The following is a 14,910-nucleotide window of genomic DNA, read 5'->3' as shown; positions in this document are numbered from 1 at the left end:
GAAACGGGGGTAGGGAGAAACGAGGGCTAAGGGGCTGGGGCTGACTGAACTCAAACTGGCTTAAAATTGACTGAGACAGAGAGGAGTAAGAAGACCCTGGGTGAGCCCTGGGTTTTACAAGGGCAGGGCAGGCACAGATGAGGCCAGCTGGACAGTGTCTTCTACCTTTGCCCTGCTGGAGCCTATCTGGCTGCCAGGAGCAACCACTGCCCTTCCACTCCCACAGACCCTCCTGCTCCATGAGGGAAGTTCACACCCCTGCATCCTCTAGCTGGGGCATGTAAAAGGGATCTCTCCACCAGAATGGGCAGTGGAGGACCCTAGGCTAAAGCAAGTTCTTCAACACCAGAACAAGTTCCGCCTGCAGTCACCTCTATCCCCTGGGCCTCGCCATCTATACTGAAGCATAGAAGCTGGGAACAGCAGAACTCAGCCCTATGTCGTGTAGTCTTTGTGAACAGCTGCCCTGTTCAGTCTCCAAAACCAACAGTGAAACTCAGGGGAATCTGGAGTCTTTGACAAGCTAAGAGCCAGTGATATCTGAACAGCCGTGACATCTCCAAGTCCAACCCCCCCAACCACCCTTTAGTCAACTACCCGAATTTTTTCCCATTAGAGTCATTCCATCCCATTAAAAAATAATTTCCAGATGTCCCTGATTATTCTATGCATTTATCATATTTCCCCAGGGTTAAAATGCCACCAACTGAAAGATTCATCACAAGCTAAATAACATTTTCAGTGAGTGGGGAAATAAACAAAATAAATCCCACCATATTAAATAAACACATCAATTATAAGACACAAATTACTATCAGAAAGGGGAAAATGTGTGCCTTAGGATTCTGGAGATTGATGCTGACAATTGCCACCTCTTGAGACTTGGCTAGGAGCAATGCTTGATGGTAGAGGGCTGGGCTGGAGAGATGCAGGTGCCGGGCAGAGGCTGGGAGGCCCAGGTCAGGCCCACGTGTACCAGCTGGGACCAGGGAAGCCCACAGGTGTGTGGCTCACCTGCTGCTCACCTGGTACACGTGGGACACAAGACAGGTGCTCCACAAATGCCTAGGAACTGGCTGCCTCGTGCCTCTCAGCAAGGAGCCCAAAGAAGCCAACAGCTGGAGAATGGGTAGATCTGAGGGCTGAAGATTCCATACAGCCCCAGTGGGGACAGGGGAAAAAAGAGGATTTAGAAAACACAGGGTGGAGGGCTGTGGGAAGGTAAACTGAGATAACAGTAACAAAATCTCAAGTCTAAAAGGTTTGCTGATTTACATAGGACACACCCCTCAGAGTGAGTGACAGATGGAGATTTCAGTCTCGAAGTCTCCTTTTAAAGGCCAGGATGAGAAGACAGGGCAGAGCCAAAGGAGCCAGGAACCTTGAACAGCAATGAAAGAGGCTGTGGTCTGAATGTCTGTATGTTCAAATCCCAACTCCCAGTGTGGTTAGATTAGGAAGTAGGACCTTTGGGAGGTGATTAGCTCTCATAAAGGGATTAATGTCTTTAGAAAAGAGACCCCAGAGACAGAGCTGGCCCCTTCATGGTGTAAAGACACAGCTGGAAGTCACCGTCTATGAAATAAAAAGAGTGCTTGCCAGACACTGTGTCTGCTAGCATCTTGACCTTGCACTTCCAGACTCTAAAACAATAAATGTTTATTCTTTATAAATTACCCATTTTATGGTTTTTTGTTTGAGTAGTCTAAGGGGCTCTGGATGGGGCCTCCCACGGAGGACAACTGTGACAGTCCGTCTTTACGGTCAACTTGATGGGCCTAAGAATCACCATGCAAATGTCTCTCTAGACGTGAAAGACCCACCCTAACTGTGGGTGGTACCATTCCTTGGGCTTCGGTCCTAGAATAAAGAAGGAGAGGAGAAACTGGGCAAGCCATTTGTCTCTGTTTTCTGGCTGTAAACAATGTGACCAGCCACCTGCGTTCATATCACCACAGCTTCCCCTCCATCACAGTCGTGTTCAATTGTGAGCCAAATTAGCCCTTGCTTCACGAGCTGCTTTTGCCTTTGTTACAGTAGCAAGATGATTTAACTAATACAAGGGTGATGCCCAGAGACAAGAGAGACAGGATGTCTAAAGGATGCCTTGCTTTGTCTGAAGCCTTCTCTGAACTGTGGGTGAGGGTGGTCTGGTCAGAACTGGGCTCTGGGAGCAGAGGAGCCTAGCTAAGACACCAGAGTGCTCAGAACTGAAGTCCCAGAAGACCAGCAGAAGTTCCTTCAGGCATGGACAGACAGACAGACAGACAGACAGACACACACACACACACACACACACACACACACACACGAGCAGTTCATTCTTCAGGTAGTGACTCACACCCACAAAACTTCAAGGCTGAGGCATACTGCATTCAAGCCCTCACTAGGGTGCTGCCCTAGTGACAAATAACTTTACTCATGGACACTTCAGGAACAGGTCAGCCTAAAGCCTTGTCACCGGTTATTCAGATGTCCTGGGCTAGACTTCCCAGACTCCTCCCAAGAATAGGCCCAAGACCCTGGGGGAGGGAGTGAGAAGGATGGGAGCCAGACCCTCTAGGGCCTCTGGGGAAGCTGGCAGCCTGTCCCCTCCTGCTCCAGCTGGTTCTCAGGGTGTCTGGTTTCCTGCTGTTCCTAGCTCATTGACCCAGGTCACTCACCATCAGCACTGGGACAGAACAGGGAGCAGGCAGTGGAACATAAGGTTCACATAAGCAGCCCAGAGACCCGTCCTCTGCAGAGCTGATGTCTGTCCACAGAGGCCTCTTGGCAAGTCACTTCCAAGGACAGGCAGAGCAATCTGGTGTCAGGATTCCATCTAAGAGGTCAGGGCACCTCTCCTCACAGTTACCGTGGATGTCTCTGGGCCTCATTTTGACTTGTGGCCCGAGTATGCTGCTGACAAGGAGCTCCCAAATGAATACCTTCTTAGCTGACCTCTCCTCTCATTCACAGGAAAGCCAAGTAGAAGGCACAGGAAAATTCTGATGAGCCAAACACATGCTGGCCTCCAGGGTCCCACAGCTGGACAGACCTCACCTGGTCCATGCCACCCTCCCTTACTGAGAGGACTATATGATGCTGAGATATTGAGCATATGTTGAGCATCTGAAGTGGTCACGCAGTGAGAGGCGGGAAGAGCCTGTATCCCAGGGGCAGCCATTTACATCTCCCTAAAGCCAGTTCTGAGCATACTGTTCCCACCACGCCCCCTCCCCTCCCCCGCCCGTGTAACCTTCTCTCTGGTTTTCTAATCCCACCCCCAGGACTTTGCCTGCCCCTCTGCTCTCTATGGCTGCTCTCTATCCCCAAAGGTGCCACCTTCCCTCACAGACTGTCCACCCCTGACTGCTCAGGGCAGATGACAGGAGCCCTTGGAGTCCTCCAAGTTCTTCCCAGATGGTCCAATCACCCTGTGCTTGACCTGGGCTGTTTGCCTGGTGTACTTAGCATTTGTTTGTACACAAACTTTACCTCCAATAAAAGCTATGAAGTGAGTGTGTGGTGGTTTGTATATGCTTGGCCCAGTGAGTGTCACTATTAGAAGGTGTGGCCTTGTTGGAGTAGGTGTGTCCCTGTGGGTGTGGGCTTTAATATCCTAGTCCTAGCTGCCTGGAAGCCAGTATTCTGCTAGCAGCTTTCAGATGAAGATGTAGAACTCTCAGCTCCTCCTGCACCACACTTGCCTGGATGCTGCTATGTTCCTGCCTTGATGATAATGGACTGAACCTCTAAACCTGTAAGCCAGCCCCAATTAAGTGTTGTCCTCATAAGACTTGGCATGGTCATGGTGTCTGCTCACAGCAGTGAAACCTAACTAAGACAGTGTTTTCGGGGCAAACACCATTTAGTAAGTGAACTTTCTTTTTAGAGGCTTAGACATAGTCCATGAGGGACCAGGGAATAAGAGAAAAAGGGAAAGGGAGAAGAAAGGCAAGCAGGAAAAAGAGAGAAGGAAGAATAAAAGCCTTCATCATCTTAGAGAAGGTAAAGTTATGTTTCCGGCTGGTAAGGAAATTGATTCTTTATGATATTGTCAAATAGTCCAACTCAGTGAAGTCAAGATGGTAAGGCCTTCAGTCCAAAGATAAGGAAGGGCCTTGAGCGATGTGTCCCAGGGCTCTCAGGCACTTAGGACTAGACTTGAATCGGCTAAGTTCAAATCCATCCTGCCCTGCCAGACACAGAATCCCTCCTCCCTCTACAGGATCTGCACATACCCATCCATGTCAACACATCGTCTTCCCAGAGATGGATCCTCCTACAGACCTGGCTGCTGAACAGGAATGGCCCTGGTGGCCCTCCCCCCTCCTCTCTTCCACCTCCCCCTCCCCCCCCCTTTGATTTGCTGTGCATCTCCCAAGCTCCCCTGGGAATGCACCCATTCCTGCCTCAGGAAGTGACTGTGAGTTGGCAAATCATCTACCTTTGACATCCATGTGGAAAGATGCAGAGGTGCCGACCGAGGGATGGCATGTGGTGAGGAAGCTCACGCCATGCTGGTCAACTGCTCCAGGCTCTCTCTCCAGCCTGAGATCAAGGACAAGTCCAAGAACATGCCAAAGTGACAGCTTTTCTAGCAAGACAAATTGTACTGTATCTTTAGAAATCCCCATGGAAAAGGCATCAAGGCCTTGCCTTTAACAGAGTTTAGCTGACAGAAAGAAGGGCAGAAGTGTCATGAGTGCTGAGAACCATTTAGACTCTTTGTACTGATGAGCTGGCCCTGATGATGGAGTAGTGTGAGATCCCTCAAATGACCTGGCATGAGGAATGGATGGAAATCAAGTTGTGGGCAGGGGAGAGGTCACAGTGGTCATCAAAGGGGCAAAGCCCTTCTGAGACAGAGGTTCAAGTCTACATCAGAAGGGCATCTTTCAGAAGGTGCTTTGTCCCCCCAAGTTCCTGATCAATGAAGATGCCACAGAGGAGAGTGGGTACCAGCACGGGGTGGGAGGAGCCTTTCTGGGCATTCCACAAGATAATACACATTTCCTGCACCATCTACCCCTGCTCCCTGTTGTGTATGTAGTGGGTTGATCATTGTGAATGGCTCAGCCCCAACCAAGATGGCCTTGGTGCTGGGGGAGGGCGGAAGGAGCTAAGCAACAGGGAACATAACCTGAGGTCCTCAGGGATTGAAGGCCTGGCACGGGAGCCATAGTAAAAGGATGAAAGCTCCTCATCAGAGCTCCCCAACATCGATTCCAGGAGCCCCTTTCCCTGGGACAATACAGTTCAGAATCCTATTTCCTGTATTCTCATTGCATCCTGGGAGGCGTTCAGACTTGGACTCCCTGGAATGAGGGAATGTATCCCTTGTGATTCATTCAGAAGTAGATGTTTGGGGAAGTGCCACAGGAAAGAAGAGGAAGGGTACCCTGTGGAGAGTCCTGAATGACAGCCTGGGAGTCTGGGGTACATTTCTAAGCAACTACTTGACTACAAACCAGGAAAATTGGAGATAAGAAAATGAAAGCGGGCCATGTGCCCAGAACCCAGCTGCCTGGGCCACTCTTCCAGCTTTCTGTGCCTCTTCCAGGTAACGCGGTTGAGCTATTGTTCTACTCTGATCAGCCCTAAGAGGCCCATTTCCAGGCTGAGCCTCTTGGGCAGCCAGATGTCTGCTTTCCTGCCTCTCCATATTTTGGTTCCCTGTCCAATGGAGGCTTAGACAGGAAGTGATATGCCCAAAGGGGTCCTTACAGCCCAGAGCAGCTTTGTGATGCTTCCCCAGGGCCAGTCTTTGATCTCTGATGAAAAGCTCAGCTTCACCCAAGAAGCTGGATTCCAGCTCTCAAAACACTGCAGGGAGGGGGACTGTGCGGTCTGAGGGAGCGGATTTGTCCACGGTTGAGGCAATTAAGCAGCGAGCCTCCCGCTTGTAGCAAGGGCTGGTGTCATGACTCCATTTGTTCACTGGGCATGGAGAGAGGGAGTCTGGAGGGGAAGATGGTCAGGGACAGGATGTAATCACAGAAAAGGAAACACCTTTTCTCCATTCAAAGCCTTTAGGAGGTCTGCAGGCCCTCTATAGACACAGCAGCCAAAATTTCTGGAGAGCATCTGGAGTCCAACAATGGTACTGCATGAGGTCAGAACAACGTCTGCCTCATTCACCCCCATCCCGCTGCCTAGCAACACATACTAATGCACTAGACCCTTACTAAATGAAGAGATGAGCGAGGACCTATGGTGCACAGGAATATGGGTGTGTAGGAGGCAACACTGGGCTGCAAATTTCGGAAGAGTGCAAGTCGGCGCCTCTAGCATTTGAGCCCTGTGTGGATTTGCAGGTGTCAAGGGAATGAGGATAACTCGAGTAGACACAGGCAGGGAGACTAGCCTTGAAGAGACACAGAAAGAAAGGCTTGACTCTCTGTAATAAGCAGGGTTATGTGGCCAGTCCGACACGAATCATCAGTCAGTATGTGTCACCATCAACTAGCCCAGAGAAAGAAGTGTCTTTAGAGCCAGAGAGGAGACTCCCTGATGCCGCTTGTGGCAGAAGTAGGAAGCCTATTCCACAAATCCCATTAGCTGGTGTTATGAGCCTCATGCATTGAGGGCCTGTTCCCTCAGCGATGCTCAGAAATGGTCTTTAAGGAAGTGATTGGACCAGGAGTATCTGACCTCATCAGTGGATGGGTTCATAACTGGATAGATAAACCGGAGGTGGAGGAAGCTGTGGTAGGTGGGACCTGACTGGAGGAAGTGAATTGCTGGGAGAGTGGAATTGCTTTTGAAGGTATATCCTGTGTCCTGCCTCTCTCTGCTTCCTGGCTGACTTGAGATGAGCAACCTCTGTCACAGACTTGTACGTGTACGACTCAATAGTATTTTTCAGAAAAAAAAAAAAATCAAATCTCCAAATCTCAACATCTTCCTAGATGTGATCACCTTACATAAACACTGCTCACTTTAGTGGGTGCTCAGAGCAGTGGAGCATGTTCAGGAGGCCCCTCCCACCAAGCCATGGGTTATACACACACAGGCCAAACTGACCCATGTGGTCAGGACAAACTACAACATCCTCCCTTGGTGCTCACTGCTCCAGAGAATTCTGATGTTAGGCTGCTGTTCCCCTCCCTGCCTGGACCCGACCTCTGAGCAGTGAGGAAGAGTGGCAGCCATGAGCTTTGACTGTGGCTTTTTTCAGGAGCAGACCATGTCTGGGATTTAAGACAGTAGAATAGTGAACCTCTGCTGTTCCAGCCTCCCCGTCCTCCATAGAGCAGCTGGGGGCGGGGTAGGGGTTCTAGGTATCTACTTGCCTTTGGAGGGAGCTGGAGTCAGTTAAATTCTCAGCCAGTACCTTCCTGGGATAGTCCATCTAGCACTTGTGTGTGTGTGTGTGTGTGTGTGTGTGTGTGTGATAGAGACAGAGACAGAGGATGTTTGTAGAAATAAAAGAGAAAAGAGAAAGAAAGGTGGGAGGGAGATAAGGTTATAAAGAACAGGAAGGGAGATCACAAAAGAGAGAGAGAAGGGAGGGAGGGTGGGAAGCAGGAGAGGGAAGAGGATACCTGGGAACCACAGAGCTGAAGGTTTCTCGCAGCTGGCAGATCCTAGAGGCCATTCTTGCAGCCTGGCCCATCACGTGACTCTGTCAGCCCTTTGGCTGTCTCTTGTACGTCCTGTGACTAGCCCTGTCTTACCTTTCTCCAAGCAGACCTGGGTTAGCTGGACCTTGTTGCCTCGGCTAACCTCTTAGAATCCTACATAGTTGTTTCAAGCCAGCATCCCTTCCCCCAGGTCACCCAGCTGGACCAAGAAGTGCCTCAGGTCCAGCCTGCCTGCTCTCTCTCATGCAGGAGAGCCCTCAGAATAGTGGAGCAGATAGCTTCCTATTTCTGGTTCCAGCTTCTCACCTTCAGAATGAGTATGACATCCTGACTGTCTGAGGTGGCAGGGTAATACTGTGATGCATGTCCCACCAAGTAGAAATGTTTTCAGCCTCTACCGGGCCAGCCCAGAGCTAACTGTAGACACTGGGCTGGGGAACCTTTCTAGAACTGGAGCTACCTCCCAGATTGTGAGAGCACCTATTCCCATCTGCCAGCCCCCACTCTTTCAGTCCAGCAGAGGGCAGTGTGCCAACAGCAGCACCCCAAGCTGGCATCACCTTAGGGGAGCCACAGTGGAGCAAGAGCATTTCCCTGCTGGAGCCAAAACCCAAGGAGGGGATTGGAGCTTTGGATCAACCACTGATCCTCTCATCCATTTTCAGAGTGGAGATGTGTGAAAGAGGGTAATACATTAAATCCCTACCGTGCAGGGTAGGGGAGCGGGAAACCATGGCAACGCCAGATGAGGTAGCAAGACTAGGGTACAAAGTCTAGTTCCGCCCCAGCAGCTGAGCATCGAACAAAGTGCACAGGAGTTCTCTCTCTGGGTCGCTCTGTCAGGCCACAAAATTAGCTGTCACTCAGAACTTGACTCATTCATTCAGAATTATTCAGGTTTTATAAAGAACAGGAAGGGACGTGACTGCATGCCTACTATGTGCAAGCAATCTAGATGGAAAGAGTCCAGCCCCAAGCAAAACAGTCAAAACCACTCGCCCCTGTGGAAGTGTAATCTCCTTCTGCAGTGCCACATGAGAAAGGTGGCTAGTTCAATTAAGTAACCATGCATATGCCAGACTCGAGTCTTAATATGAATTTATATAAAAACAGGAAAAAATCTTTAAACTGATTACATATTGAAATTTTATTTTAGATATATTGGATTAAATAGTGCATATCATTAAAATTAATTTCACCTGTCTCTTTTTACTGTTTTTAAAAATGCGGTTGCTAGCAAAGTTTAAATTACAAAAGTATCTTGCATTGTATCTTCATGGGCTGTGGTCTGGATATGAAGTAGCTATAGAAGGTTAAGTACTGACAACATCTGTGATGGTAACTACACAGAAACTGGAAGCAGGGACAGACGAGGTGAGGGACGTCTCATTGTAAAATAGCTTGGCAGGAGAGCCTTCACTGGGAAGTAACTTAAAACAAAATGAGCAGATGAGAAAACAGGAGGATAAGCAAACAGAGGCAGAAGAACTGTGTGCAAAGTGGTGACAGTGAGCCTGGCATCTGGAGCCTGGCACACCAGGAGAGTTGTATGGTGGGATCTAGGTGAGACAAATCTTGGTGGCAGGTATCAGATCATTCAGGAGCTTCCTGGTTATTATACATATTGACACTCACTCTGACTAAGACAAGGAGCCAAGAGATGATAGAATGTGACTGTTTCCAGTGAAATGTGACACAGACTGTCCTGGCTGAGGCCACCTTAAGCCAGTGTTTCCTAGCGGCTTAGCAGCTGAGCACAGATATATAGGTAGGCCTAGATAAGACTGAAATGACTTCCTAGCTGAGCCAACGACAGTCATTGTTTCTGGGTCAAACTTAACCACTCTGATGATGTCATTTAGTGAGGTGGAGACTCTATTCTGAGTTCTGTCCTAATTGATCTGAACATCACAGTAATCTAAATATTCAGCCAAAGCTTCATCTTCTCTCCCTGTAACACCCAGATAACCCTCAGGATAGAGCTGAATGGCAGATGGGTAGGTGAGTGGATGAACAGGATGGATGATGGAAGGATGGATGGATGGATGGATGGATGGATGGATGGATGGATGGATGGGAGGGTGAGTGAGTAGATGGATGGGTGGGTGGGTGAGTAGATGGGTAGATGAATGGGTGGTAGGTGAGGTGAGTTGGGTGGATGGATGGATGGATGGATGGATGGATGGATGGATGGGAGGATAGTGGGTGAGTTAATGAATGAATGGGAGGATGAATGAATGGCAGCTGAGTGAAGAATAGATCCTGGGTAGTTTATTAATTGTATATCTAATCACAAGCTATAGCCCTATCACCCTTCTACTGACTATAGGTCAGATGAGCCAGGTCATCTTGTTCCCCTGCCAATTGCTCTCTTGAACATGCTGCAGATAACCCTAGATTTCCTAGAAGTTTTAGCGTAGAACTTATGAGACAGCAACAGAAATGTGAAACCTCCATGTGTCTTCTTTGGAACATGAAGTACTGACTTCTGGATCGTTTTGACAGCCCACACCCAGCCTCTGCCAGATGGGCTAGCAAACACACAAATCAATTGTTTTGGATTTTCTCTCTCTCCACCCCTATGCCATGTTAATTAGCAGAAAAAAATGCCAGCAGCAAAGTCAAGTAGGCTGTGGACAAGCCCTAGCGCTGGGTAGCCAGCCTTACTCCTCCTTCCATGGTTACTCTGGGCCCAGTGCTCCAGCACCGTTTCCTGCCTCCTTGCTCACCAGTCCTCCCACCATAGTGCTCCAGCTTCCCTGTACACCTTGCTTCTGTCCCTCTGTGGTGGCCTCATAACGGATCACCTAACATCTTAGAAAGCTTTCTCAGCTCCACTCCAGAGTTATCCAAGGCAGACTGTCCCATCTTTAAGGACAAGATACAGGGTCCTGGGGTCAGAGATGTAACCTGGGTCAGGGACTTCAAGCCTGGGATTCTGATTCCAAGTCTGCCTTTCACTCACTGTCAGGGCTGTCAAACCTGTGTCCTCAGCAAAACATATGCTGCCGAGGGCTCCTGGAGACAGTCACTGGGGGACCACGGTCAACATCTTTATAGACCAAGATCAGACAAGCACCAGTAGGGAGAGTCTCTGTAGATGACTCTGGCACAATAGGGTGATCTGGCTTCTGCCCCTTCCCATGCCCCATCCTTTGGGCGTAGGCTCCAGATGTTACCTGAACCTGTGGGATGTCCGTGAGCCTAGAACAAAGGTCCAGCAGGAAGTGTGGTTTAGATGAGACACTGATCATCCACGTTCTCCTGTAGCCCTGGGCATCAGTCCTGGCTTCCCAGTTACAGCATTGTGAGTGCATACAGTGGACCCCAGGAGACCCAGTGTGACCTTTCTTACAACCCTCCCTCCCATGCTTCTACTGAAGCACAAGAAACCCTTGGAAGCCTGATTCTACAAGCTGTATATGATCATCTGGAGTCGGGGGTGGGGTGGGGGCGCAAGGGAGGGAAGAGAACAGTGAACGTGTATGTGATGTGCTCATAAGTTGTATGCACAGAGAGTGGGTGGTCTGAGCATCCACCTAGCCCATGGGAACGTTAGTCTGTCTATTGGCAGTGCCTACAGGATCCTGGGTTTCTAGGCCAAGGACTTTCAGGGTTTTAGACAAGGTCTCATTATGTAGCCTACACAGGTCTGGAACTTAGCCTTCCTGCCTCAGCCTCCTCAGTCCTGAGGATACACACTGTGACGCTGGACCTGGATCCAATAACTTTCTACTTACGCAACCGCTCTATGGCCGTACAATATAGTGCCTCCCTTGAGGAAACACTGGGATGCATCTGCCTGGGGAGTCAGGCAAGCTGTGTTCAAGTCCAGTCTTGCTTTCTGTGTGACCTTGGCAAATACCTTAGCTTGGCAGAACCTCAGCTTCCTGACCTATAAAATACTTACGGAATCCTGTCATCTCTACCTCTAGGACCATCACGAAGTCAAAAGAGGCATGCTGCAGGAAACTGGGTTTCTTTTTAGGGTGACTTACATAAATGAGGCCTGATGTTACAGATGCTCCCATGAACACTTACCACCCAAGAGTGAGGCAGTAGCTGGACAAAGTTCATATGGTTCAAACTGAAGCATGTATGTAGTAGGTTCCATGAGGAGATATATGATTTGGTTTTTAATTACCCTGAGTGGTTCTTTGAAACTATAACAATGGGGCAAGAGAAATGGACAAGTCCCCCTGCCCTTCCTTGTCCCCCTAGCCCCTATCCCCAAGTACCTAGGGTTCCCGGGTTCTTGATTCCCTAGTCTGAAGCCCAACTCCCACCCCACTAATAGAGATAAACTGAGATTCAGGGGCTAGAAAGAGAGCTTGGCTTGCTGCTGGGCCTGAGAACCTGAATTTGGTTCCTGGGACCCACGGGATGGAAGGAGAGTGTTTACTCCCACAAACTGTCATCTGACCTCTATCTGTTCAAATGTGTGTGCATGCGCAAGCACATACAAATAAAAATATTGTTTTTAAAATATAATACATTAGCCAGGTGGTGGGGAGGGGCACACACCTTTAATCCCAGCACGAGGGAGGCAGAGGCAGGAGGATCTCTGAGTTCAAAGCCACCAGCTTTGAAAAAGTGAGTTCTAAGACATCCAGGGCTACACAGAGAGACCCTGTCTCAAACACACAAACAACAAACAAAGCAAACAAAACAATAACAGCAAAAACAAAAAGATAAAATATGCTGAAGTTCAAAGAAGAAATGTCATTCTCTGACATCCCAGCTGAGAGTGCTGGGTTGGTCCAGGATCCGGGGACTTGAGGATGCCAAAGACCTGACAAAGACTGGAAGTGTCCCATCTCTTTCAGAGCTGATGAGACAGCTACAGGCCACCCCGCCCCCATGGGAGTGTGAGTTCAGCCGTGTATGTGTGTCGTGTCATCACAGGGCCCACTCCCGGACAGAACTGTGCTACCCCAGGACTGTGTATAGAGTTGGAAATCTATGTCTTGAGTCAGTCTGTACCCCCTGGGGAGAAACGAGATCCTGCCTGCAATGATTTAACCAAACAATTCTGCAAGTCAATTTTAAGAGCTGTCAATCAAAGTGACAAACTTGAAGTGATTAACAAAACAAGAAGAATCCTGGTCACCTGCAAGTCCTCAGAGATGAGCTATGGGGTTTGGAGTCGTTCTTTGTATCCAAAGGCCTGGTGACTTCTGGTAGTCTTCGGGGAGAGGGAGGAGGAGCTGGCAGTGACCTTGGCCAAAGGCTACTCCTTTAGGCCTCTTTGGCCTGTGGTAACAATATGGCCTACAGGTGTGTCATCTGGAGCCTGGAAGGTGATCACTCGATGTCAGCTGTGAGCCCCAACCCCACTTCTGGGAAGGCTCCCTCTGAGGTGTCATGTCTACATCTGAGAGTGAGGAGATAGTAAGAAAGGAGTTAGAAATTGCCCTCCTTTCTGCCCCCAGGCCTTGAGAACACCTCACAGGCAGCCCCTGAGGTGGAGTTGGAAGAAAGGAAAACCCTGCAACAGAGTAGCACACTGACTTTCACAGCCCTCTCCTCAGAGATCTCTCTGCCTCTGTGGGCAGAGGCAGGAAAGGGCTTAGCTCCCCACAGGAGTGACAGGCGAAGGGTGGCAGCTCTCTGACTTTTGAGCCTGACAAGCAGCTGTGAGCTGCTACCAAGAGTTGTAGACAAAAAGAAGTCAGAGACAAATCTGCTCAAAGGCTTCAGGGAGCCTCTGGACTGCCAGTCAACCAAGACACCAGGGCTATGGCTTGCTTCCAGACGGACAGGCAGCAAGGCCCCATCAACTGATCCCCAAGACCACCAGAGTCCACCCTTCTACAAGCCAAGTCCTGTGGTCATGTGGTTCACGAGTGGTTGTCCAGTTTAGAATCTGATACTGAGGGGTTGGTGGGAGAGCTATCAGGTGGGAGATGGGGCTGCGTTTTGATTCCTGGAGCTGAGAGATGAGCGGTTCTCTCCTGCTGGAGCTCTGCACTTGGGGAGAGAGGGCGGTTAAAAATAGCCCTGCCTGCTGCAAGACAAGTCCTGTTACTCTGTATCCAACAAGAGGCTTTTAGCCTGAAGAGCATGGATTATCAGTGCTGCTCCAGGGTGCCAGGACCCATGGTGCACAGTGTTCTCCTGAGCTTCCAAGGGTCCTGGCTGGAGGGATTCCACAAGTAGGGTTCATGCACAAGGCTCAGTCACACATCGTCCTCTCTGGGGACCAGAACCTGCTTTCCTTGCCTCTTTGGCTTGCACTGGGTGAGCAACTACAAACAGAAGGCCCATGACTGAGACATCACTGGGAGAGCCTCATGCCTCAGGAACACAAAATTTATCAGGATATGCCTCTAAGATCCAGTGGCCCTCATTTGGATACGCTCCTGGTCAGAGGTGGTGACACAAAACGAACACACATAGAGAGCACCACATCCACAAGGCAGAACCTTAGCCATAGGCCTCACTGCTGGCTCTTGGCAGTAGTTTGCCAAAGGTGTGTTGAAATGAATCTATCACCCAAAAAATACTTGGCAAGAAAATCCAAATTGTGGCCTGAACCTCCTCTCTACCACCTGGGTAAAAACCAAGCTGACTCAGAAGGATGTGTCCTGATGGCTGTGTGGCATCATCTTACCAACAAAGGCCAAGTTCTGAGCCCACTAGGAAATCTGTCTTTTTTCAGCACCACCAATGTGATGGTTTGTGTATGCTCAGCCCAGGGAGTGGCACTATTAGAGGGTGTGGCCCTTCTGGAATGGGTGTGGCCTTGTTGGAGTGGGTGTGGCCTTGTTGGAGTAGGTGTGTTACTGTGGGTGTGGGCTTAAGACCCTCACCCTAGGTGCCTGGAAGTCAGTCTTCCACTAGCAGCCTTCAGATAAAGATATTGAACTCTCGGCTCTGCCTGTACCATGCTTGCCTGGATGCTGCCATGTTCCTGCCTTGATGATAATGTACTGCACCTCTGAACCTGTAAACCAGCCCCAATTAAATGTTGTCCTTTATAAGACTTGCCATGGTCATGGTGTCTGTTCACAGCAGTAAAACCCTAACTACAACAACCACTAAAGTGTGGTTATCTTTCAAGAAACTTGCCCAATCCAAAGCTAACTGTTGGTGGCCCCAAGCAGACAGCAATGACAGGGCCGAAGCTCTCTCTCTCCAGAAGGCTCTCCCGCGCACTCTGGCTCACCACTCTCATTAACTCCTACCATCTCCAGATGCTTAGGGTTTGGACACTCAGAGCTGTCGTCAGCCCTTGCCAGGGTCCAGCAGGCTTACTCACTTCAATCTGACACTCGTCACTTCCCACACTGAGCTTTGTCACAAGGAACCTGGTTTTAGGAAGCTCCTCAGAGTGGAAACA

General features: G+C 49.6%; 1 protein-coding gene across 1 annotated transcript in view; it reads right to left on the bottom strand.

Annotated features, from left to right (window-relative positions):
* Ark2c (arkadia (RNF111) C-terminal like ring finger ubiquitin ligase 2C) overlaps positions 1 to 14,910 on the bottom strand; it is a 102,802-nt gene that overhangs the window by 30,277 nt on the left and 57,615 nt on the right. The window lies entirely within an intron of this gene.

The sequence above is a fragment of the Arvicanthis niloticus genome, chromosome 14, assembly GCF_011762505.2.
Source record: "Arvicanthis niloticus isolate mArvNil1 chromosome 14, mArvNil1.pat.X, whole genome shotgun sequence".
NCBI classification, from domain to species: Eukaryota; Metazoa; Chordata; class Mammalia; order Rodentia; family Muridae; genus Arvicanthis; species Arvicanthis niloticus.
This window is presented reverse-complemented; position numbering and strand designations above follow the sequence as displayed.